The sequence below is a fragment of the Carettochelys insculpta genome, chromosome 1 (genome assembly GCF_033958435.1).
Source record: "Carettochelys insculpta isolate YL-2023 chromosome 1, ASM3395843v1, whole genome shotgun sequence".
In the NCBI taxonomy this organism is placed as follows: Eukaryota; Metazoa; Chordata; order Testudines; family Carettochelyidae; genus Carettochelys; species Carettochelys insculpta.
The window spans coordinates 329,590,684-329,617,778 of NC_134137.1; the positions used below are offsets into that span (position 1 = coordinate 329,590,684).

At 40.8% G+C, this 27,095-nt stretch overlaps 1 protein-coding gene across 1 annotated transcript in view; it reads left to right on the forward strand.

Moving 5' to 3' along the window:
• Positions 1-27,095, forward strand: part of FOXP2 (forkhead box P2) — a 659,870-nt gene that overhangs the window by 61,719 nt on the left and 571,056 nt on the right. The window lies entirely within an intron of this gene.

Consider the following 27,095-nt stretch of genomic DNA (forward strand, 5'->3'; position numbering starts at 1 on the left):
AGTTTGCTGAGATCTTATTGAAGTTCTTCACAGTCTGCCTTCATCTTGACTATTTTGAACAGTTTAGTATCGTCTGCAAACTTTACCACCTCACTAATGACCCCTTTCTCTAGATAATTTACGAATAAGTTGAATAGGATTGGTGGTAGGACTGACCCTTGGGGAACACCACTCATTACCCTTCTCCATTCAGAAAATTTATCATTTATTTCTACCCTTTGTTTCCTGTCTTATAACCAGTTCTCAATCCATGAAAGGATCTTTCCTCCTATCCCATGACAACCTAATTTACACAAGAGCCTTTGGCAAAGGAATTTGTCGAAGGCTTTCTGGAAATCTAAGTATACTATCCTCCTTGTCTGCAGGTTTGTTAACCCTTTCAAAGACTTTTAATAGACTAGTAAGACATGATTTCCCTTTACAGAAACCATGTTGACTTTTGTCCAACAAAGTATGTTCTTCTACATGTCTGACAATTTTATTCTTTACTATTGTTTCAACTAATTTGCCTGGTACTCACGTTAGATTTACCAATCTGTAATTGCCAGGGTCGCCTCTAGAGCCCTTTTAAAATATTGGTGTTATGTGAGCTGTCTTCCAGTCTTTGGGTACAGAAGCTGATTTAAAGGATAGGTTACAAATCACAGTTAATAATTCCACAGTTTCACATTTGAGTTCTTTCGGAACACTTGGGTGAATGCCATCCGGTCCCAGTAATTTGTTACTCTTAAGTTTTTCTGTTTTTTCCAAAACCTCCTTTAATGACAGTTCAGTCTGGGACAGTTCCTCAGATTCATCACCTGCACAGGATGGTGTAGGTGTGGGAGTCTCCCTGACATCCTCAGCCATGAAAACAGAAGCAAAGAAATAATTTAGTCTTTCCAAAGTGACTTTATCGTCCTTGATTGCTCCTTTTGTATCTTGATTGTCCAGGGGCCCTACTGGTTTTTTAGCAGTCTTCCCACTTCTAATGTACGCAAAAAACATTTTGCTATTACTTTTTGAGTTTTTGGCTAGCTGTTCCTCAAAGTGTTTTTTTGGCTTTTCTTATTACATTTTTACACTTAATTTGGCAGTGTTTATGTTCCTTCCTATTTACCTTACTAGGACTGGACTTTCAGTTTTTAAAAGATGCCTTTTTATCTCTCACTGCTTCTTTTACATGGTTGTTAAGCCATGGTGGCTCTTTTTTTCAGTCTCTTACTATGGTTTTTTTTTTAATTTGGGGTATACATTCAAGTTGGACATCTATTATGGTGTCCTTGAAAAGTTTCTCTGGTGCTTGCAGGAATTTTACTCTAATTACTGTAACTTTTAATTTCTGTTTAACACAGCTCCTCATTGTTGTGTAATTCCCCTTTTTGAAATTAAATGCCAGAGTGTTTGACTGCTGAGGTGTTCTTCCCACCACAGGAATGTTAAATGTTGTTATATTATGGTCACTGTTCCCAAGAGGTCCTGTATTAGTTACTTCCTGGACCAGATCCTGTGTTCCACTCAGTAGGAACTGGGTAGGAGAGACGTCCTGGAGGCCAAATTTTGGTTGCTAGGAAGGAGACTGAAATCCATGACCTCTATGGTGGCATTCTCAGAAATGCTTCCAGTTCCATGCACAGGGCCAGGTAGGCAGGCAGAACTTCAGAGTCTCAATGCGTGGATGAGACGATGGTGTAGGGAAGAGGGGTTTAGATTTATTAGGAACTGGGGACACTTTTGGGGTAGGTGGAGCCTATACAGGAAGGATGGGCTCCACCTAAACTAAGGTGGATCCAGGCTGCTGCCATTAAACATTAAAAAGGTCGTAGAGCATTGTTTAAACTAAGAGATGGGGGAAAGCCCATTGGTGCGGAGAAGCATGTGGATCGGATGGAGACTTCTCTTAGGCAAGACTCCATTGATAGAGATTCTCTAGAATTCAGTCAGGAAGAGAAGAAGGGAGATGATAAAGTATGGGCCAGATCAGATGAGAAAAAATCACATATAAAAGAATCCAATACGTCAGGGAAGGGCAAGCATATGAATAGTGGTAGTTTTTTAAAGTGCTTTTACGCAAATGCTAGAAGTCTGTCTAATAAGATGGGTGAATTAGAGTACGTCATATCAAAGGAGGAGATTGACATAATAGGCATCACGGAAACCTGGTGGAATAAGGACAATCAGTGGGACACTATCATACAGGGATATAAAATATATTGGAAGGACAGAATGGGTCAAGCGGGTGGCGGGGTGGTACTGTATGTGAAAGATAATATAGAATCAAATGAAATAATCCTAAATGAATCAAAATGTTCTATAGAATCTCTATGGATAGCAATTCCTTCCTCTGATGGGATTATAGCACTAGGGATATATTTTTGAACACCTGACCAGGACAGTGATAGTGATGCTGAAATGCTAAGGGAGATTAGAGAGGCTATCAAAATAAAAAACTCAGTAATAATGTGGGGATTTTAATTATCCCCATATTGGCTGGGTACATGTCACCTCAGGAAGAGATTCAGAGAGAAAATTTCTTGACACCTTCAATGACTGCTTCTTGGAGCAGCTGGTACAGGAACCCACAAGGGGAGAGGCAATTCTTGATTTAGTACTGAGTGGAACACAGGATCTGGTCCAAGAGGTAACTATTACAGGACCGCTTGGAAATAGTGACCATAACATAATCACATTTAATATTCCTGTGTTGGGAAGAACACCGCAACAGTCCAACACTCTGGTATTTAATTTAAAAAAGGGGAATTACACAAAAATGAGGAGGTTAGTTAAACAGAAATTAAAAGGTAGAGTTACTCGAGTAAAATCCCTGCAAGCTGCATGGAAACTTTTCGAAGATACTGTAGTAGAGGCCCAACTTAAATGTACCCCAAATTAAAAAACACAGTAAGAGACCTAAAAAAGAGCCACCATGGCTTAACAACCATGTAAAAGAGGCAGTGAGAGATAAAAAGGAATCTTTTAAAAAGTGGAAGTCAAATCCTAGTGATCAAAATAGAAAGGAACATAAACACTGCCAAATCAAGTGTAAAAATGTAATAAGAAAAGCCAAAAAAGATTTTGAGGAACAGTTAGCCATAAATTCAAAAAACAATAGTTAAATGTTTTTTAAATACATTAGAAACAGGAAGCCTCCTAAAAAAGCAGTGGGACCCCGGACGATAGAGACATAAAAGGAGCAATCAAGGAAGATAATGCCATTGCTGAAAAACTAAACAATTTCTTTGCTTCAGTCTTCATGCCTGAGGATGTTAGAGAGAGTCCCAAATCTGAGCCATTCTTTATAGGTGACAAATCTGAGGAACTGTCCCAGATTGAAGTGTCATTAGAGGAGGTTTTGGAACTAATTGATAAGCTAAACAGTCACAAGTCTCCAGGACCGGATGGTATTCACCCAAGGGTTCTGAAAGAACTCAAATGTGAAATTGCGGAACTATTAACGGTGGTTTGTAACCTGTCTTTTAAATCAGCATCGGTACTCAATGATTGGAAGACAGCTAATATAACACCAATATTTAAAAAGGGCTCTAAAGGAGACCCTAGCAATTATAGACCGGTAAGTTTAGTGTCTGTCAGTACTGGGCAAATTAGTAGAAACAATAGTAAAGAATAAAATTGTCAGCCATGTAGAAGAACGTGATTTGTTGAGCAAAAGTCAACATGGTTTCTGTAAAGTGAAGTTGTGTATTACTAATCTATTAGAGTTCTCTGAAAGAGTTAACAAGCATGCGGACGGGGGGATCCAGTAGACATAGTATACTTAGATTTCCAGAAAACCTTTGACATGGTCCCTCACCAAAGGCTCTTATGTAAATTAGGTGGTCATGGGATAGGAGGAAAGATCCTTCCATGGATTGGGAACTGGTTAAAAGACAGGAAACAAAGGGTAGGAATAAATGGTCAATTTTCACAATGGAAGGGGGTAACTAGTGGCATTCCCCAAGGGTCAGTCCTGGGACCAGTATGGTTCAACTTATTTGTCAATGATCTAGAGAAAGGGGTAAGCAGTGAGGTGGCAAAGTTTGCAGATGACGCCAAACTGTTCAGGATAGTCAAAACCAAAGCAGACTGTGAAGCACTTCAAAATTGATCTCAGCAAACTGAGTGATTGGGCAGCAAAATGGCAAATGAAATTTAATGTGGGTAAGTGTAAGGTAATGCACATTGGGAAAAATAACCCCAATTATACATATAATGTGATGGGGGCAAATTTAGCTTCAACAGATCAGGAAAGGGATCTTGGAATTATAGTGGATAGTTCTATGAAAACATCCACGCAGTGTGCAACGGCAGTCAGTAAAGCAAATAGGATGTTAGGAATAATTAAAAAAAGGGATAGAAAATAAGACGAAGAATATCTTACTTCCCCTATACAAAACTATGGTACACCCGCATCTTGAGTACTGTGTGCACGTGTGGTCTCCTCACCTCAAAAAAGATATATTGGCGTTAGAAAAGGTTCAGAAAAGGGCAACTGAAATGATTAGGGGTTTGGAACGAGTCCCATATGAAGAGAGGCTAGAGAGACTGGGACTTTTCAGTCTAGAAAAGAGGAGACTGCGGGGCAATATGATAGAGGTATATAAAATCATGAATGGCGTGGAGAAAGTGAATACAGAAAAGTTATTTACTTGTTCCCATAATATAAGAACTAGAGGACACCAAATGAAATTAATGGGTTACAGGTTCAGAACTAATAAAAGGAAGTTTTTCTTCACAGAGCGCACAGTCAACATGTGGAACTTCTTACCAGAGGATGCTGTGAAGGGAAGGACTCTAACAGAGTTTAAAAAAGAGCTCGATAAATATTTGGAGGTTAGTTCCATAGATGGCTATTAGCAAGGGGTAAGGTATGGTGTAGCCTTTTGTCGAAGGCGGGAGATGGATGGCAGGAGACAAATCACTTGATCATTGTCTTCGGTTCATCTCCTCTGGGGCACCTGGCATTGGCTACTATCAGCAGACAGGATACTGGGCTGGATGGACCTTTGGTCTCACCCAGTATGGCCATTCTTATGTTCTTATGTACTAAATTGAGAATTGCCTCTCCCTGGGTGGATTCCTGTACCAGCTGCTCCAAGGAGCAGTCCTTTAAGGCATCAAGAAATTTTATCTTTGCACCTCGTCCTGAGGTGAAATGCACCCAGTCAATATGGGAATAACTGAAATCCCCCACTATTATTGGGTTTTTTATTTTGATAGTCTCTTTAATCCTTCTTAGCATTTCAACATCATTGTCACTGTCCTGGTCAGGTAGTCAATAATATATCCCTACTACTATGCTCTTATTAGAGCATGGAATTGCTATCCATAGTGTTTCTGTGGAACATTTTGATTCATGTAAGATTTTTATTTCATTTGATTCTATATTATCTTTCACATACAGTGCCACTTCACCACCCACAACACCTATTCTGTCCTTCAGATATATTTTATATTCTGGTTTGACTGTGTCCCACTGCTTGTCCTCATTCCACCAAATTTCTGTGATGCCTATTGTGTCAATCTCCTCGTTTAATCCCAGATACTCTAGTTCACCCATCTTATTAGTTAGCCTTGTAGCATTTGTGTAGAAACACTTTAAAAGATGCCACTGTTTATTTGTCTGCCTTTCCCTGATGTATTAAATTATTTTATATGTGAGGGTTTCTTGTCTGGCTGATCTGGCACATGTTATACCATATCCCCTCCTCTCTTTCCGACTAAAACCTAGAGATCTCTATCAGTGGACTCACCTTTAAGAGAAGTCTCCATCCAATCCATGTGTTCCTCTGGACCAGTCGGCTTTCCCCAGTTTCTTAGTTTAAAAACTGCTCTATGACCTTTTTAATGTTTAGTGCCAGCAGTCTGTATCCACTTTGGTTTAGGTGGACCCTATCTTTCCTATATAGGCTTCCCCTTTCCCAAATGTGTTCCCAGTTCCTAATAAAAGTAACCCCTCCTCCCTACACCATTGTCTTGTCCACACATAGAGACTCTGAACTTCTGCCTGCCTACCTGGCCCTGCATGTGGAAGAGGAAGCATTTCTGAGAATGCTAGCATAGAGGTTCTGCATTTCAGTCTCTTTCCTAGCAGCCTAAATTTGGCCTTCAGGACATCTCTCCTACCCCTCCCTTTGTCATTGGTACCTCTAGTACCATGACCACTGTCTCCTCCCCAGCCCTACATGTAAATCTATCTAGATGCCTCGAGAGATCTGCAACCTTTGCCTCAGGCAGGGAAGTCACCATATCGTTCTCCTGGTTATCACAATCCCAACTATCTAAGTTTCTAATGATCAAATCAGCCACTACTAACACCTGCTGCTTTCTAATAATTGCTGTTCCCTCCCCTGGCGAGGTATTTTCAGAATGCGAGGATACCATAACATATTTTGGAAGAAGGGTCCCAACTACAGGATGACTTCTCTCTGCTCGCATTGACTGCTCTCTTCCCCTGAGGCTGTCAGACTGTAGGTGGGACAGTACTGTAGTGTCCCAGAAAGCCTCATTAGCATATCTCTCTGCCTCCCTTAGCTCCTCCAGTTCATCCGTCCTGGCCTCCAAAGCCTGAACTCGGTCTCTGAGGGTCAGGAGCTCCTTGTACCGGGTGCACACATACCACCTGCACGGAATCATACATGTTGCACTCAACCCAATAAACAGGATAGCCCCCACTCTGCTGCTGGGCTTCTGCCTTCATTTTCTCCTAAGAATAAATTTTGCTTTTATTTGAGGTTTTTATTTAAATGTATGGGATATAGTTTTATAAACTTTTTTTGTCTAAAGTTGGTCAGAATTAACTAGCACCCTCTAAGTGCCCTCTCAAAACTCCCTTCTGTTAGCAAACGCCCTGGTTGCTTACTAGCATGGTTTACAAAACTCTGGCCTTCCTGATAGTCCCACCCTCTGTCTATGGCTCAACCAATGAGCAGAGAGTTTTAGATTTCAAATCCTATTTAAGGCTCACAACTTCCAATTCCCAGCCTGCACACGTGGCCTTTCAAACAAACAAACATCAGCACACAAAACTCCAGACAAACACAAACACCCATATACTCCAGACAGCCACTTACCAGAAGGTGCTGTAAATTGCCCCCTCCTTCACCAGGAGACCTCCTCTCAAAACTCCCTCCTGTTAGCAAACACCCTGTTCACAAGTTTTGTATCACTGTCTTCCTGACCTTTACTCCCGAGCCTTCTCTCTCTCTGGATGATGCTAGATGTCAGCTACTTCTGCCTGTTAAATAGACTAAGAACATACGGACAACAATTATGTCATTTAAAATAAATATACTGTTAATGTGAATTCATATAAATGAAGTGGGATATTTAAGTATTTTCAGCATCTTAAGAATACTGATTAAGTTTTCAGCTTGCCAATATTTTTGTGCAATTGTTGCTGCTGAGTTCCTCTCAGTGTTCCAAGAGGACGCTGTCATTTTCATTTTCAAGCAGGACTATAGACTTTCATCATTCAGTTGGCTTCTCAGTTTTCTTTTTATGAAATTCATATTTGAAAACACATGCTCACACAGGTAAGTAGGTCTAAAGATAAACAGGAAACCAAAGGCATCTTTCTTCATGTTACTATAGGCATCCAGTAAAGAATTCCAAACTTCAGACACAATTTATTCTTGTTTTTTAAGATCAGGAATTCCAGTCCATCTGTGTTGAAGTGCCAGGATAGATTTCTGCCTTTCTAGAGCTTCGAGCTCAGTCACCAGCCCTCTGAATTTAGAAGTCCACATGTCCTTGTCTTACAAATCAGCCAATTCTAGTTCCAGTTCTACTCAGTTCACTCCTGTAAATGTAGAAAAGTGAAGTGCAGAGGTATCAGCTTAAAGGGATTTCAACGCAAATGACAGAGCTGCCCGTTCTTTTCTAAATTCCTGAAATCACCCCTGCAAAGGCTTCTTGTATTTTCAGTATTGTATTTTTAGGTTTGCACTGTTAAGCTCATGCTTTGTTACCTCTTTGAATTGCTTCAGTGACAGGCTCACTGGTTCATTTCCTATCTCAATGTCTCTGACAAACAATGTTAGTTTTCACTCAAATGATAGTACCTCTTCTAAAAACAAGAGATCTGCATTTCCCTTTCTTTGTAGCTTTCTGTTCAGGCCATTTAAATGTGACATGATGTCTGCCATGAAGTAAAATTTCTGTAGCCACATAGGACTTGTCAGCTCTGCATATTCACAGTCCTTTTCCTGCATGAACACCTCCACTTCTTCCAGACAGGCTGCAAAATGCACAAACATACTTCCCCTGGAAAGCCACCATACCTTGTACTGGAGCAGGCTGGACTATTGACAGTTGACCTCTTCAACAAGTATGTAGAACTGCCTCTATTTCAAGCCTTTTGCCATTATTTTGTAGATGATTGGCACTACCAGGGTCATCACTTTTGTGATGTCAGGAGGAAACGTCGGCATAGACTGCTTCTTGATGAACTATAAGGTGAAATGATAGCACATTATGATTCAGCATTTTCTGTAACAGAAACAAACCCCTGGTGTGCCCCTTTCAAATTTGATGCCCCATCAGTTGTGACTGAGATGATATGGCTGGTGTTTCTATAATTTTTAGGCAGCCAACAGTTGAAAAAAATACCTTCCCCCCTTGTTTGGCCTTTGAGTGGCAGCAATTTAATAAGCTCTTCTTGGGGTCCTTCAGAATTCACATACTTGCCAAGAATGGCAATTTGTGCAACATCATTGACAAACATATACAAACACCTGGAAGAAAATAAGGTGATAGGTAACAGCCAGCATGGCTTTGTAAAGAAATCATGCCAGACCAATCTGATAGCATTTTTTTGGACAGGATGACGAGTTTCGTGGACAAGAGTGAAGTGGTGGTTGTGGTATACCTAGATTGTAGTAAGGCATTTGACATGGTCTCGCATGATCTTCTTATCAATAAACTAAGCAAATACAACTTAGGTGGGTTACCTGAGGAGGTTGTGGAATCTCCATCATTGGAGATTTTTAAGAGCAGGTTAGATAGACACCTATCGGGGATGGTCTAGATGGTGCTTGGTCCTGCCGAAAGGGCAGGGAACTGGACTTGATGACCTCTCAAGGTCCTTTCCAGTATTCCAGTCCTTTCTAGTATTTTATGATTCTATGATTCTCTGACATCACTTCGTTCATCACAAGCAAGAGGGAAGCCCAGGACTGTATTAATGTCCTTATCTGCTGGCTGATGATATCTGTGGCCATTTTTAGAGTCTTATCCCTTACCATCTTTGCAGCAATGGCAAATCTCTAATTTTCTGAACAATTTCCCTTTTGTTTTTGAAATCACTGAACAGCTCCTCTCATACTTGGATAAACACTTTTATATATTCACCTTCCACGAATGGCTTTCCTCATTTCATGATAACTTGAGTTGCCAGAAAACTAGCCATAGTTATTCTACTTGGTGATTTCACCATTTTAGGAAATGTGTTCTTATTCTGCTCTGCTTTGCATAACAGGTCCTGCACAGTTTTTTTTTTTTTGGCATCTCCAGCTGGATGCTGTTTGGCAAAAGTAGTATGTTTTTTTGAGAAAATGTGTCTCGAGGTTGAATTTTTTGTTGTTAGTGAATTTCTCATTGCAAATGAGACATAGAGGGAGCCCAGTGGAACTTGATCTAAAATGTGGAGGATTGGGTCCTTTCAGTTTGAAATTCTGTTTTCATCTTCTATTTTCCTCTCTTTAGAAGCCATTCCATCACCACTTTAATTACGCCAATTTTACTTCACGTTTAATTTACTTCACATTTAATTTCAGTTTTCTTTCTTAACATGTGTGTTGCTCTTCAGAGCAGGAATGTTGCCAGCTTCTTTTTCCTTTTCAAAATCAAGATCTTATTAGTAATCCGATCAGATACAGTATCATATCCTCCAATGCAGTGCACAAATTAAAGGGGGATGTAGATGTGTTGGCCAGTAGAGTGCACCCCCTGTAGGGCGATGTGGGCCTATGCACTTCTTCCAGGTCTGGGTGCTGTCTAACCTTGGGCAGACAGCCATCTCCCCCGAGTCCTCCTTAAACGGGGGTGCAGGCAGGTAATGTATGTGACTGGGACTTGGGTGGGGGCCAGCTTGCAGCCCAATCACACCCCTAGGTCCAGCCAAATGTCAAGCACAGTTAGCAGTTCAGGTCTCCCGGGCCCTGTTTCAGGGTGGGGCAGCAAGCAAATGCAGTTAAAGAGCCCAGGCCCTGGTTCAGGGTGGAGCAGCAAGCAAACACAGTTAGCAGTTTAGGTTGCCTGGACCCTGGTTTAGGGGTGGTGCAGCGAACAAACTCAGTTTGAAAGCCCAGGCCCTGGTTCAGAGGTGAGCCTTAGCACAGGGCCAGGCTGTAGCCACACTGAAAGTGGTGTCAGTTAAAAGAGGCGAGGGGTTGCCTCTCTGGTGGGGGGGATAGAGGAGCTCAGGCCTGTCCACTCTAGTGTGCCCCAGCCCAGGGCCCTAACAACAGCTGTCACCAGGAGCCAGGCAGTGGGGATCCAGATGGCAACAGATTGCTGTGTCTCTGCTGAATTGTCCCCCAGTCTGCTCCTGTCTCCACCTCCGTCAGTGACTGGTCTCACTTGGGTTCCTTGGGGAGGTTGGGAAGACGGGCATCCTCCAGGTAGGTGGCAGCTGGTAGATCTGGCCACTTGGGCATCTCCACGTCGTTTGGGTAGTAGACAGAAGGGCAGGATTGTAGGCTCCGGAAGGTCTGAAGGCTTGGAGTCTCTGGTGGCAGGCAAAACCCCAGGCTAATGCCTGTCTGGGTTCTCAGGGCAACTGGTGGTGAGGGGAACCCATGGTATAGGTAGGTCTGGGCCCTTGGAGTAGCTGGCAGTGAGCAGGCTCACTGTCTCAGTCTGGTCCTCGGGGCATGGGGCTTGCGATGGGTCCAGGGACCCCAGTAGATCTGGAAACTCCAGGTGCTGGGCCAAAGACATGCTTGGCTGCAGCCCTCTAGTTTGGTCAGGGCGGCTGGCCGGTGGCTGTAGCTGGCCTGATGGTTTGGTGCGGGTCCTTTGGCTCTGGCTCACAGGAGCCCTGCCAGAAGCCTCTGCACTATTCGGAGGTCAGCCTTTTAATGATCCCTGGGCCCCGGCTCTGGCACTTCGGGCCCCAAGTGCTGCTGTCCGGGGGGTGGGGCACAGGTGCTCTTGGCTCACCCACCAAGGTCTCTGCGTGGCGTCCTGTGCTTCAGAGTCAGGGCAAGGCCACTGCACCTCACTACAGGGGAGTTATCCAACATTTAGAAATCATATGTTTGCTATTTAGATATGAGTTGTTCATTGCTGGGTTTTTAGACATTCACTGTTTATTGAAAATAATCAGGAGGGTCTTTTTGTACTTTGCAATTATAGCCTGGGAGCCACAAACAAGTCGTTAAGAGCTGCATGTGGCTCCAGAGCCACAGGTTGCAGACACCTGGTCTAAAGGATGGGGAGGAGAAAACACGGGGAGCAGAGACAGGTCAAGGCTGTTAAACAGGAATGGTATTTGCTTGTCAAACCAGCTTTCCCAGGATGCTGCAGGAGTATGGCTTCTTAAACCTAACCAGTTCAAAGAGCACATCTGAAAAACTGAGCGAGAAATAACAGTAAACTGAAGATTAAAATATTTGGAAAGTTGACAAATTGAAATTATAGTAACATTTGATTTCTGGTAGACAGACATTTCAAACCACCTGAAACAAAACGTTTCATTTCCATTTTGAGTTGTTCAAAAACAGTTAAAATGATTTGGAAATTAATTTGAGGGAAATCCCAAAACAAACTATGTTTTATGAAATGAGGAATGGAAATAAATGGTTTTGATATTTTTTCCCAATTTTTTTTAGGTGGAGGAATTGGGTGGGAGGCATGAACAATTAACTGAAATATTTCTAAATTGGTTAATTGTTTTGGTCAACTTGCGGTGCATTTTTCAGTGAAGAAAGATTTTTTTCATGAAAATTTTCTCCCAGCTGTTTTCAGGAGAAGAAAGTCCTCGAATTGTTACAGAATTGTATTCATAGATTTTTGAACAATTTGCTTCACTGGCCAATAGGGACTGCTGTGGTAATCAAGTGGCTTCCTGGCTCTTCTACTCTATACTCCTTCTGCTGACTCTTTTATATGCCTGCACTAAATATCAAAGTATTAAAGCACTGCAGTGACTGGGGAGAGGAGGTTGTGTGATTCAGGGCAAAGAAGGCAAATTACATTAGGTATCTCGTAAAAAAGTATAAAAGCAAGTGAGCAAAATGTTCTTGTTTCTTAAAATCAGTACAATGACCTTTGGTTATATGTTTTGTCCATTTGCAAAAGAAGGGCTTCAAATTGCCTTAGAAAGTTCCAAGAATTAAGGGGTTGGTCAAATCAAAGAATCTGTTCTATCCATCACTGCACCCTGCAATTGTAAAGTAACACCAGAAATAACGCAAAATCAGACCTACTATAATGAATTATTCATGCGGGCTAATTTAGCTATATCTTTTTACTATAGTGGAGGCAAGAGACTATTATCCTTAACTAGCACTATTTTCTAACATAATAACATCAACAATAATGAGCTAGCGTTATTCTTTTGTGAATTGGATGTAGTGTGATACTGTTAAGATTATGCTATGCTGCAGCTTTAACTTTTGAAAAAAACAACCCCCCCCAAAAAGAGAAGCATCTTTTGATCAAAAGCCTGAAAATCCCCCCTTTTTTTCTCTCTTATTAGAGGAGACTGGGCAATTTTTTTAGCCTCTTTTTAAATTAAATAATTCATTGTACTACACATTCTAATCTCTTTGTATTTTAAAACAATATATTTTATATAAAGCATCTTCCTGTGTTTAGGCTATAAATGGCAGAGAGGTAAGTGAATTTTAAAAACAATTAAAGATTATTTCACAAGTAAAATTATATGCTTAGTATGGGGGAAGAAGGAAGTGGAGGGTCATCTAAAAATACTTCACAAGCAGCGTTACCAAGATACATATATTTTTGTCTTTTTTTCTATTCATGTAGTATCTCAAAATAGTGTGCTGAACAAGAGACTAGTACTATGAATCCACGAAATCAGCATTTCCCAAACTGTGTTCCACATGATGTTACAGGTGTTCCATGAAAAGATTTTGATGGCACTGATATTTTTCTTCTGAAGTATTAAATATGAAATTGTGTGTATCAAAAATACTGAGGTGTTTAGATTGTAGGTATATTCATACTTATAACACATTCATAGTAATATAGTTGTTGTAAGTTATTTTCTTATGCAGCTCATGCCAAATCAGAGTCGATTCGGATTGTTTCAGCATTAGTCGTGTTCAGAGAAAATACATGATCCTGCATTTGATATAAGGATCAAAACTCTCCAGCATTATTTCGAATCTTAAGCAGATTTGTGATCAAAAGATGCAAAAACACTCTTCAAATTAAAAAAAAAAAACTGCCAAAAGTTATTTTTATTCTCCAGTAAAAATAACAAATTTATAAAAATGCAAAATTTAAAAAATATTTGTCATACCTAATTTGTTTTGGATTTCTTTTTTGTAAAAATGTTTTTTTTAAGCTTTAAGGAAGGACAGTCCTTTTTTGAACAATGTTGTCCTTTCCATTTGTATACAAAAAAGCGACCCTAGCTATTCTTTTGGCTGTTATATTGATTTTTTATTTTGTGTTTGTACTTATTTTTTAATTGTTATACTTCATTATAGGCTTGCTGAGCATCCTCCTATTAGAAGGACATTAGTTGTTCACTCAAATAACTTTTTCTTATTGTGTTTTGTTCTTTGTAAAATAAGACATCTAAAAAACCTCTTTGAAATCAACTTTTGAGCATTACACGTGGCAATTTTTTTATATGAAACCCTCCACCTATCCTCACCCCCATGACTACCATGTATGTGTTCCATGAATATATTGCAAGCCCAAAAGTGTTCCATGACCAAATTCATTTGGTACGTGCCGTATGAAACATATTCTCTATAACAGAGTCTTAAATCGCTATTGCCCTGCAGTCATTTCAGTAAACTTCCATTTGTTTGTTACCAAATATTACTATAACCTGATTCAGATTCTGGAAATGTTGCCTGTAAACATATTTTCCTGTCATTATGACTGCTTTCTAAATTAATCTCACTGTTAAAGAAGTTGTCCACTTGACTGTAACTTAAAATCATATATCCTATGTGCCTTCGTACTGCAATAGTAGTGATACAGTTATGTTTTGTAAAAGAAAACTTTTGTCTCTAAGTGGTTAAACTTTCAGAAAATGTATCCTTTGGAATTTAGAAATTTATCATACTTGTTATCAGTCAAGGCGATGTACTGATTTATGTATGATTTATGCAAAATCATATATATATAGAGAGAGAGAGGGAGAGAGAGAGAATACAGACAGGCTGTTTAAAATCATAATATGAGACATGGGGTGTCCTTTGATAGTTCTTAGTGGTGTTGCTTCTAGTAGAGAAGAGCATTGCGTATCAGTGCCAGCAGCACACTGAAGGAGAAGAGTAAGAAAAGGTAAAATGGCCATTGCTGAATATAGCCCTCCTCTGTGGAAAGAGGAAGGCAGCAATAAATGGTGATGGTGATAGAATCCTGCTTTCTTAATAGATTGTGGTGCATTTAGAGGAAAACAGGAAGGAAATAGCTCCTGTTCTGCTATTTGGAAAGCAAATGTAAAATAATACCTAACACAACTAAAAATAGCAATCATGTTATTACAGCCAAACAATACTATATACAAATGGATGTGGCCAAGATGGAAAGAGAGCAGCCCACCTGAAGAATGAAGGAATTATTCTGTCCATTAGTGGCTACCATCTCTGAACCTGGATAGCTATTTGAATACACGGCTATTTTCTGTTCTCAAAGCAGTGTATCATGCTCTTGAGGATATCCTTAAGAAATATTTTCCTTGGTTTTATTTAGAAGTCTTCTGTTCCTCCTGTAGACTTGGACTACAGGTAGCTATGTATGACTTTGGTTGTGTCTTCCGGATGCTTCCAACTATATTATTTTTGGAGTCTAACATTCTTTTCCTACTTAAATACCTTTTTGTTTGTATTTAAATAGAATATATGATCACATATATATTAAACAGTTATATTTAGGCTGTGCACATTGAATTTTGCACAGTGAAATGCATTGTGAATTTTTCGTGGTGTGACTTTTTGATTTTTCCATCTTAATTAGAAATACTAGGACATTAAATGCAAGAAATAAGTTTAATGAAATGCTGTTATCGAGAGCTTAAATAGAAGAGCTTGAAGGGATGGTTCCTATTTGGTAAATTAATCACATTGCCATATTGCTGCAAGAGTAAAAATAGTACACGCAGAAATCTGGTAGCAGAGAGGGCTCTGTGTAGTTTATTGTACTGAGTACGGCATCTGTGATACCTGCCTTGTGATCAGGTAGCAGCCGTGTGCATTCACTATAAGCAGCTCATGGTCTTCAGAGACAGAGGAGGAGTTCTGGAGACGAGTGGCTGAACTGCAGAAGCTAAGGGAGAAAGAGATACATAGATGAGTCTTTTCCAGGATACAGTAGAGCAGTCCCCCCTACCCCCAGACTGACAACCCTCCATGCTCTTTTAAGGAGAATAAAAGGCTCAGGGAAGAACAAGCAAATGAAGCCAGTAATGATCCAACTTTCCTTCTACGTAACATCATTGTATCCTCTCACACTGAGGATAGCTCTCAAGGGGTGGAGACCCCTGTTGCTAAGAGGAGACAGGTACTAGTAAGGGGTGGTATTCAGTTATTAGAAATATATGTTTGTGATGAACAGGAGAACTGCATTCATGAATCATGTGGTGAGTTTGAATGTTGCAGACTTTTCAAGATAGCTAGATACAATGGTCTTCAGTGCTGAGGAAGAGACAGTGGTTGTGGTGCATGTATTGATTTAGGGAAGGGCACAGACTGGCTGAGGGAGACAAATTCAGGTTACTACATTAAGAGATTAAAGTTTAGGATCTCCATAGTAGCATTCTCTCAAATGCTTACAGTTGTAAAGCCATTTAGAAATGCAGAAATGTATGTATGGATTAGACAACACGCTTTATGTATGGCTTAGACAATAGTGTTTGGAGGAACTGGGGAGCCTTCTGGAAAAGGAGGAGCAGATAAAGAAGATGAGGTCCGCCTGAAACAAAACAGAGCCAGACTGCTGATATGTAAAGATTAAAAGATTGTACAAGAGTTTTTTAAATTAAGGACTGTGAGAGGCTGACACATTCTGAGGAGTACATGATTAAGGCAGACACATCCACTGGGGTAGTATTTATTAAGTGGATATTCTGTATTCTAGTAAAGAGAAGAATTACAGGTAGGAACTGAAGAAAAACAGTCAAATGAAAGAGTCCCAATCAGCTACATCATATGACAGACACATACTATGGTGGGTAATCTTGAGTGCCTGGTGTTAAATGAGGATGTTGATATATTAGACATCACAGAAATTTGATGGAATTTTGATGAAAAAAAACCCCTATCACATGGTAATACTAGGATACAGGATATATATAGAAATGACAGAGTAGGTTGTGATTGTGGGGGAATAGTACTGTATGTGAAAGAGAGCATGAAGCCAAATATAGTAAAAATCGTAAATGAATCAAACAGTACCATAAAGTCACTGGATAGAAATTCCATGTTTGAATAGTAAGAGGATAGTGGCGACGATACGAAATTGTTCAGCGTAATTAGAGAAGCTATAAAAACAGAAAACCCAGTAATGGGGATTTTGACTACCCCCCTATTGACCGAGTACATATCACCTCAAGATGGGAGGCAGACATATCATTTCTAGACATCACCAGTGATGAGTAAAGGGTCTTTGAAGTACCCTGGGCACTTTGAAGTTTAACACTTCGAAGTTGCCACGGGGGGGAATTTGCTTAATGAAGTGCTGCATATGCACGGCAGCACTTCATTAATAAACTCCCAACACCCTACTTATCATCCTCCCTTCGAAGTTGGGAGCAAGTGTAGACAAGCTCCCTGCCACTTATACCTCTCCCTCTCTCCAGCTCAAATAAAATCATTCCTTTGAGGTTGGTGTGATTTTGTGGCATGCAGGAGTGGTAGGGAACACAAATCATTGTGGGGAACTGGGCAGGCTGGGGGAGGGTTGAAGCACAGCTGCCCACTGCTGCGCCAAGGTCTGCGGTAGACGTGTGGCTGACAGAAACAGGCAGAGGTGAACAGAGCTGTGAGCACAGGTGCCTGCTGCTATGCCAAGGTCCGCAGTGGATGTGCAGCACAGGCAAACTGCACGGGTTGGGGGGAAGGCTGAAGGCACAGCTGCCGGCTGCTATGGCAAGGTCCACAGTGGCTGCATGGCTGATGGAACCGGGTGAGCATAGACAAGGCTGATAGCACAGCTGCCCGCTGCTATGCCAACATCTGCAGCGGACACACATCACAGGGAAGCTTGGTGGGTTTGGGTGAGGACTGAAGGCACACCTGCCAGCCACATCCATTCTGCTTACTGCAACTTAACCCCCCCCACCAAATAAAAGCATTCATTCATTAAGACGTGTTTTGATTTATTGGTGGTACGACAGAAAAATACATCGGTAGCACGTGTGTTACAGATCATTCATGAAGCTATGTTTTAAAGCATCCCTTATTGCTGATGCTTCAGTGTGGTTATTAGTGAATGGTTGTGTAGGTGGCTTCAAGTAAACCCTGCCTATGGCCTCACCTTTGGAATTCCAGATGGGTGGGAAATTCTCCCACCTAGATTCACAAATGTTATGCAGAATGACACACACTGTAATCATGTTGGAGACATTAGTTTGAGAAAGGTCCAAATGGGTCAATAAGCATCTGAACCTCACTTTTAAATGGCCAGTGGTGCATTCCACCACCATTCAGCACCTGCTGAGTCTGTGATTGAACTTTTCCTTGCTGCGGTTCATGGTTTGTATGTAGGGCTTCATAAGGCAGGGAAACATAGAATAAGCAAGATCTCCCAATATTACAAGAGGTATCTCCAGATCACCAACTGTAATTTTTTGGTCTGGGAAAAAAAGTCCAATCCAGGAGGTTTCCTTACAGCCCAAAATTTTGGAAGAAGCATGTGTTGTGAAGCCTCCCTGATCATCTAACATTGATGTCAGTGAAACCACCTTTGTGACCTACCAGCCCCTGCAAAACCATGGCGAAGTATCCCTTTCAGTTTATTTACTGAGAGGCCATGTGGTTGGTGGCCGGGATGGGGATATGCATGTCGTCTATTGCCCCACCACAGTTAGGAAACCCCTGGGAAGCAAAGCCATCCTCTCTGGCCTATACATCTCCCAGGGTCACGGTCTTCCTGAGGAGATGCAGGCAGATTGCATGGGCCACCGAAGTCACCATGGCCCCCAGTGTAGATCTGCCCACTCTGAATTGATTCTTTACTGACTGGTAACTGTCGGGCATTGCAAACTTCCATAGAGCAATTGCCACTCGCTTCTGAACCATTAAAGCCATCCTCATCCTTGTGTTGCTACGCTTCAGGGTGAGGGACAGCACATAAAAACGTTCCATAAAAGTGGACTTGTGCATGTGAAAATTCTGCAGCTGCTGTTGGTCATTCCAGGATTTCGAAACAATGTGGGCCCACCAGAGTGTGCTGGTTTTACAAGTCCAAAACTGCCACTCCACTGTCAGCAGTACATCCAGGGCAACCAGCATTTGTGAGTTCTTGAACCACAGTTGTGAGATTTCCTCTTCAAAACCACCACCATCATCATGATATTGAACCATCACTAAGATTTGTATTTGAAAGCAAAATTGCGTGACATTATGATTGACAAAACAATGTTTGCTATGAGCTGAATCATTTGGGGATGCATGCTTGCAATGGTGAAGAAAATCCCACAGGAAATGGTGCTATCTCCAGTTCATGTTCATGGCAGGGTGCTCTGAATTCTAGGACAGTGCTTTGTATTCTGGGATTCTAACAAGAAACACCCACAAGCAACTGGGGCTAAGGCACAGTGGGATAGCTACCCATAATGCACTGCTCATGCCATCAAACTTGCATCGGGCAATGGGGAAGCAGAAACGTGACATGTAAAAATGGTGGGTCAAATTTCAGGAAGGTTTGTGGACACTTCAATTTTGAATTCATAAGAACAAGGTTAAAATAGAATATATTGAAAATTGAATTTCTCTTACAATCTAGAGTCAGTCAAAGTGCTCTAACTAAACTGGATGGCTGGGCGGTAGAATTGTGGTTGAAATTCAGTGTTGATAAAAGTGAAAAGATGCACATAGGAAAACATAATCCCAACTGTACATATACAATGATGTGGTCTAAATTAGCTGTTACCACTCAAGGAAGAGGTCTTGGAGTCACTATGGGTAGTTTTCTGAAAACATCCTTTCAGGCTACCCCTACACTACAGAGATCTTTCGAGCGAAACCCTTCCAGAAGATCTCTTCCAAAAGAACTTCTTTTGAAATAGTGTGTCCACACACAAAAAAGTGGATCAAAAGAGTGATCTGCTCTTTTGAAAGAGAATGTCTGCACAGCCCCACCTCTTTCAAAAGAATGGGTCAGCGATTGAAAAACGAGGAGGTGCGACTGATGGGGTGCTCTTTCGAAAAAAAGGGTCTGCAGACCATCTACACACTTTCTTTAGAAAGAAGTTTTTGAAAACAAGTGCTCTTCCTGAAATGGGAGTGGGCGAGCGCTTTCGAAAGGAGTGACATGTTCTTTCAATTTACTTTAGAAAAAATGCTTTTTGTGTGTAGACACTCTGTTGGATCTTTCAAACAGCCACCTTCTTTCCAAAAATCTTTTGAGAGAACTTGCTAGTGTAGATGCAGCCTCAGTGTGCAGTGGCAGTCTAAAAGCTAACAATGTTAGGGATCATTAGGAAATGGATGGGTAAGTGGACCGAAAATATCACAATCCATTGTAAATCCATGGTATGCCCACACCTTGACTACTGAGTGCAATTCTGGTCACTTCATCTCATGAAAGATACATAAAAAATGGCAAAAGTGCAGAGAAGGACAACAAAAATGATCAGAGGTTTACAACAGCTTTCATAAGACGAGAGATTAAAAAGACTGGGACTGTTCATTTTAGAGAAACATATAATGGGGATGGGGAGAGATAAGGCAGAGGTCTGTAAAATCCTGAATGGTATGGGAAAAAGTGATGAAGGAGTAATACGTAAGAACTGTGAGTCACAGCTTGAAATTAATAGGCCACAGGTTTAAAGCTAGTGTAATGAAGTACATCTTCTCCTGACAACGAGTTTAACAGGTTGACTGTGCACTGGGTGATATTGTGAAGGCCGAAAGTATAAATGGTTTAAAAAAAGAATTAGATTAGTTCACGGAGGATGGGTTCATTAATGACTATTTGCTAAGATGGATAGGGATGTAACCCCATAGGTCTTAGTGGCCTTAACACTCTGACTTCCAGAAGCTGGGAGTAGATGACAAATAATGAATTATCTGATAATTTGCCCTGTTGGAAGACAAGGATATAGGCATTCTTCTAGGTAGGGTATTTTTTACATTATTGGAGGTGAGAGAAATACTGTCTGTATAATTCCACACACTATCATGTGACATACTATAATTGTTGACTGGAATAACTAGTACATTTATTGTGGGAAATTTATCTCTGAATTTCCTGACTTCTATGCACTTATGACTATTTTACCATAATGCTAAGAATACATAGTCCTTGTATAGTGTGTACTGGTTTCCATCTTTAAGACTTTATATAAACAGTAATTAATCTTTGTAATACAGCTGGGAGGAAGTTTATGTAGTTTTAGGAGTCCGTTTTTGCATGGATTTTGGATTACTGAATATCATTTTTCATTGCTCTTCTGTCACAGTGAAAAAGTGTAAAATGACCTATTAAAAACACTTTGACCAAGAACACTAAATATTTTAATTAAAATAAACTTAAAAACTACCAAGATATCTGGGCCTTGGAGGCCAGAGTAGCGATGTCTTTATATTAATCATCCCTTTTTGTCGTGCATTTTGTAAGTGTTTACACGCTGTGTAACATCAGAACCATACCAGGTACTGTTTAAATAAACTATGCTTGTTTCGCTTGGTATTCTTTTGGAAAACAGCAATTACAACTTATTTTGTCCTTGACTTCGTATTAAAGCGCTTTTCTGATTCTTACTTACCAGAGATCAGTTTCAGTTTTTCTGAGGAAAAACTGAAAAATAAAGGTCTGCAGCTTCTAAGGCTTGAGGTGATCATTATGGTCGTCTAATCTGACCTCTTATAGAGTCATAGGACTCCTGCCACCATGGGGGCCTGGCTGCCTGCGCTCCCTTTCACTGGAAACCCCTAGAGATCCACAAGGCCGTGGCCTTCAGTGGACAGAGTCCCATGGGAGGCGAGGGTGGGCCAGTGGCTGAAGGGGCAGGTCTTTGGGGACACGTTTGTACATGCTTCCCCAGGCTCCTGGGTCTCCTGCGTCAGACTGTGGATGTGCTTTGGCCAGTAGATGGCTTGTGGTCTGGGAGTTTGAGATCCCCTGAATTAGAATTATTATTTAGGGGAAAAAAAAAAACCCAGCCAGCCTTCATTTAAAAATTACTAATGTTTGACAATTCACCACAGTCCTTGGTTATTTGTTCCAGTGGTTGATTATCCTCAATATTAAAAATTTACTCTTTATTTCCAGTCTGAATTTGTCTAATTTCTATTTCCTGCAATTAGATCTTGTTATATTTTGTCAGCTAGTCTGAAGAGCCCATTATCAAACACGAGTTCCCGGTGTAGGTATGTGTAGGCTGTGATCAAGTCATCCTGTAGCATTCTCTTTGTTATGCTAAAGAGATTGAGGATCTTGGAGTCTCTTGCTCTGAGACACGTTTCCCTGACCTTTACTCAGACTTGTGTCTCTTTTCTGAACCCTTTTCAGTTTATACACCTCCTTCTTGAATTGCGGATATTGAACTGACCATATTTCAATAATAGTTCAGTGCTCTCCATTTTATATCCCCCAAGATTTCATTAGTTATTTATGTCACCATGGTGTTGGAGTTCATCTTCTTCTGAATGTTCACAATGGCCCACCAAGTCATCAAAGTAATATTCTCTATCCTGTAAATATGGCCTGTATTCTTAGTCCTACATTTATGTCCTTGTGTTTGGCCATACTTAAGTGTTTGTTGTTTGTGCACAGTTTACAAAGTGACCCAGACTGCTCTGTATCATTGACCTGCTCTCTGTTATTTACCATTTTCCCACTTTGTGTCCTCTACAAATTTTCAAAACAAAAAGCAGTCAAGTAGCACTTTAAAGACTACCAAAGTAGTTTATCAGGTGAGCTTTCGTGGGACAGACCCACTTCTTCAGACCATAGCCAGACCACAACAGACTCAATCTGGTCTGGCTATGGTCTGAAGAAGTGGGTCTGTCCCACGAAAGCTCACCTAATAAACTACTTTGCTAGTCTTTAAAGTGCTACTTGACTGCTTTTTGTTTTGATAGTGTATAGACTAGCACGGCTTACTCTCTGTTACAAATATTCAGTGTTGCTTTTATGTTTTCTTTCAAGTCATTGATTAAAATGTTAAATAACGGGCAAAAATCAAATATCTTCAGGACCGCCATAGAAACATACCTGCTTATTGGTGCTTGTGTCTTTATAACTGTATTTTCTGAGCACCCACATAGCCTGTGTTTAATCCATTTAGGTGATGTCTACAGGAGAAGCCATTGTTGACAGAAATTACTGTTGAAAGGGATTTCCTGTCAAAACTTCTGTCAACAGATTGTGTCTACACATAAAAGCAGATTGACAGAGCAATTTGCTCTGGCTGCTCTCTGTCAAAAGACTGCCCCTAGTCCACTCTCGACAGAACAGCTGACTTGGAAGCCCTGCAAACAGGGCTGTCTGGTGAACCGGAAGACAGGTCTGTCAACATGTATGTCTACGTGGCTGTTTTGTCGACAGAACACTGTCAAGAAAGGCATTATACCTAAATGGGAAGAGGTAGAACTCTGCCAGTGGATGTGCTGGATTTTGTCAACAAACTGTCGACAAAGCACATTTTACACATAGATGCTCCACATTTTTTCCCAACAAAAGCCCCGTGTTGTGGGAAAAATCCTCTTTTGTGGATGTAGCCTTAGCGTGTGGATTTTTAATTTTTAATAAAATTACCTTGTGGTACCAAATATATTTATTAAACTTCAGTATGTTTTACCTTTTCCAGCTAGCAAATGACCAATTCTAGTGTTAGAATGCTTTTCATTCCTAATATACTTAAAAGAAACTTCTCCTTTTTACTGTTGTTCAATCTGCTGACTTTAGATTTCTTCTTGTGCCCCTTTACTTCCTTTATCCATTTTCTACAATACAAAGCTTCTGGTTTATATTTGTCACTAACAACTCCCTTCATCATTTGTTATATAAATATCTTATTTTTGTAGTTAGTTTAACTTTGTGTGTAAATCCAGGTAGTTTATTTCACCACAGTACCTCATTTCTCTGTTATGGCTTTTAGGGCATCTGGTAAAATGTTCTTAAACAAGTCCCATTTATTCATATTTTTCTGATTAAATTCTGTGACTCACGGTTGTTTTCAGCTTTGTCAAGCTGGCCTTCCTAAAGCACCATTTATTTATTTTGACTATCTTCTGTTTGCATATAACAGTTCTGTATATATTATCATTGGTATCAAAGATATTTTTTTACTTCTGTGATCAGTTCCTCCTTGTCTGTCAAGTTGAGGTCTCATATAGAATTCCTCCACATTGGATGCCGCGCTTTTTAAGTTAGGAAATTGTCATCTATAATATTTAGAAATTCTGATGACTGGCAGCGTGAGACTCAGCGTATGTCACTCAGATTAATGTCCCCCATGGTAATGTAGGTTTCTTCTTATACAGTAAACCCTTGACATGCAAGATTTCGAATTGCGTTTAACTTGCATTAATAAGTCTTCCTCACTTTTACTCAATTAACATGTATTGAAGGTAGTGGATGATTTTCCCAGGGGATAATAGAAATGCCTCTCTTGAGAAGTTTGAACACTCCTCCCCTAGACCAGAAAAGAATCTGTGTTGTGTTGCCAGAGTAGATTACTGAGAGATGAAGAGTGTCTAGACAAACTGAGAAATGATAGCAGCGTGATACAGTATAAGTGTCTTGAGAAGAAGCTTTTGCAAAGACCTAGAACTGAACTGAAACTGAAAGTTGACAATAGATATTTTTATCCAAACTTTACCTGAAAAAATCCTGTAGGTATGTGCTACAAAGAGTTCATGAAAAATCAGCTTCTGACCTTGTGTGTGAGGTTTATCTGCTGCTATTGGGGAAAATAAAATCAGAGTTGGTGGCCACACAATGCTCAAATGAGTTGAGGCAGGAAGAGGCATCTGCTTTAATAAGAGGACCAGAATAGCTTCCTTTCTGTTCCATTGTGCATACATGTGACCAAAGAGATGTTACCACAGAAAGACCAGTAAATACAGATGTGAAGATAAGATATCTGGAATGGGACAGAGCAAGTTCAGACTGGAGAACTATTCCTTCTGAGAGACCAGCTGCAATTGGAGAGACTAGAGAATTTGGAGACTGGAAGAGGAAGAGACCACTTGTACTTAATGAACAGAGCATGTCAGCAGCACCATGATCTGATGATCGGACCAATCCTGTTTTGTTGTCCTTCACATGGCATAAATCCTAAATTATTTGACTATGGAGATAGGGTTGACAAGGATTTGTTTTTAAATGCTTTTGAGAGGCACTGTGAATTAAATTGACCAACTGACAAGGACTGGGTCTGGTATCTGTCCTCCTTTCTTCCTTGGAAAGCCACTGGAGGTGTTCCTCCAGCTGCCCAAGAAAATGTGCAACAGTCATGAATATGATACTGTCTTTGGGTGATCTTACTTTATTATGTTTATGTATCTTTGTGAGCTAGGGACTGTATGTATTTCCATAGGCGAGAGTGACCAACAGCTTCTCCATGAATTACAAAAGGTATGGGATCAGGCAAGGGAGATGCTCCAGAGCTCTCACATAGCCAAATTCGTTTTTGCTGCCTTTCTTGTTAGGGGACAGATGCTGGGGATTCTGGTGGCCTAACCTCAGTTTCTTGTGAGTGAGGGAGAAGAAGGAGGAGTGTTTATTCCTTGCCCTACTGGGACTGGCCTTTTGTTTCCCACATACTAGTCAAGGTGAGCAAAATTCCATCTCCCATCTTACTCAGAGTATTTTACATTTTCATAGAGCTTCAAGTAATCTGAGACTGTGGGAAGAACTCTGTTCTCCTATCTGGCTGCAGACACCTTTGGCATCTCCCAAACAGCAGCCATGTCCTTTTATTTGGGCATTTCTCATCCTTGGACGGGTGTCATAGGTTTGATGGAAACGTACAGCTGCCATCACCTTGCGCTGAGCTGCCACTGGTTCTCAGGTAAGGGAGAGCAGAGAGTTTATTTCCCTGACTCAAAGGATTTCAACTTCAAGTCCATAAATCTGGTTTCCCCTCTCGAGAAGGAGGCAGAACCATCCCAGGTTTTCAGCCAGGCAAGTGGAGCTCTTGTTGATTTGATACTTGACATACGCCGTTTCTTTTTGACATCAGTCTAAGTGTAAATGTATCTAGCATCAGCAGCTGGTATCTGGGCCCCTTTGAACTTTTTTCACAGTGTAGTTCAGACTGCAGCTTGTCCCATCCTCAGGAATGTGTGCTTTTAGGCTAGAGAGGTGCAGAAAATAATCCATCCTTTCCTGTTAAGCTTCCATAAAGAATGGTTATCATGATATAGATTGGGGTCTCCTTGTCTTTCCTAGAAGTAAAGGAGTCCCTGTATTCTGTAATTTCTGCAAAATGGTCATGATGGCCATCTTGGACCCTTCAGGGTAACACAGATGGAAGTATAATTAGAGCTATGTGAAAATCTTCTTAATTTTTATACACTTTTATTGGGGATTTCATTTTATTTTACTTTTATTTCTTTATTTCTTATTTTTATAATGCAGGGGCCATCTTTTTTCTGAGATCTATCATGAGTTCATTTGTCCTTTGACAGCAGCATATGTACACCCAAAAGCAGCCATGGATCTTTTTGATAGATGTGCTCTGTGGAAGCCCTGTTTAGCACTAGCTTTCCTGAGATCATCCTGTGGTTTGTTCAGGATCTGCATAATTATTGAGACACATGTACAATGGAGAAGTCTTTGGCCTGACATATTGCACTATATCTGTAGAGAGGCAGGGATGGATCTTGGCCCCAGTACTGTTCAGATGTGCAGTAGTTTGGCTTCCTGAAGTGATGTGTGCAATTACCTGTTTAACTGTCAGTTTAACTTCTTTAGCTGCACAATGCAGGTCAATTAATGTTGTCTTCATTGGCCAGGATGCAAATAACCTTAAAGACGCACTAGTGAGCTTTCAGCAGTTGGTTGCTGCTCTTCGGCTATGTGTTTCTTGGACATAAGTGAAACTCCTGAGCGTTTTTGTAAAAGTTGTGATACAAGACATCTTCACTGTTAGTCAAACTGGAAGTATCAGATTTTCATCAAAAGTGCACAATGAGAAAGGCATCCTAAAGAGAACTGGTTTAGCAGTATTGCATGAAGGACCAGCATAGGGTCTAGAGCCAAAAAAGTTCCAATAGTATATACAATAGCATGAATTTACCAAACCTACTTATTTCCAGTCCTCTTATGTGGATCTGAAACGTGGATGTTGCTTACAGAGGCCACAGAGTCATAGCACTGGATGAGACCTCTAGAGGTCATTGAGTCATGGCAGGACAATCAGTAGGCTAGAGTTCCTATGATTTTTAAATCTGTTGTACGGATATGTTGAAAGCTGGTCTCAAGAAGAATGAAGTCACGATCAGTCACTATACTGCTATTTCTTGATTCCTTTATCTTACCTGTGTAGCGGTCCCTGCACTACATACCCTGAAGCCACAGGAGTTCTGGGAGACATGGCTACAGCAGGGCTGGGGGCCAGGGCAGCCCAACAGTGGCCAGTATTAGGGTGCTGGCTGGGCCTGGAAGAGAATGCAGTGGCAGGCTGAAGGGCCAGAAGCAGGTGACAACCCCAGTCCAGCAAATTCCCTCGCTTGGGACTGGTCTGGTCCCGAGGGTGCTGGACCAGGAAGGGCCAACCTGTAAAAAGTTTGGGA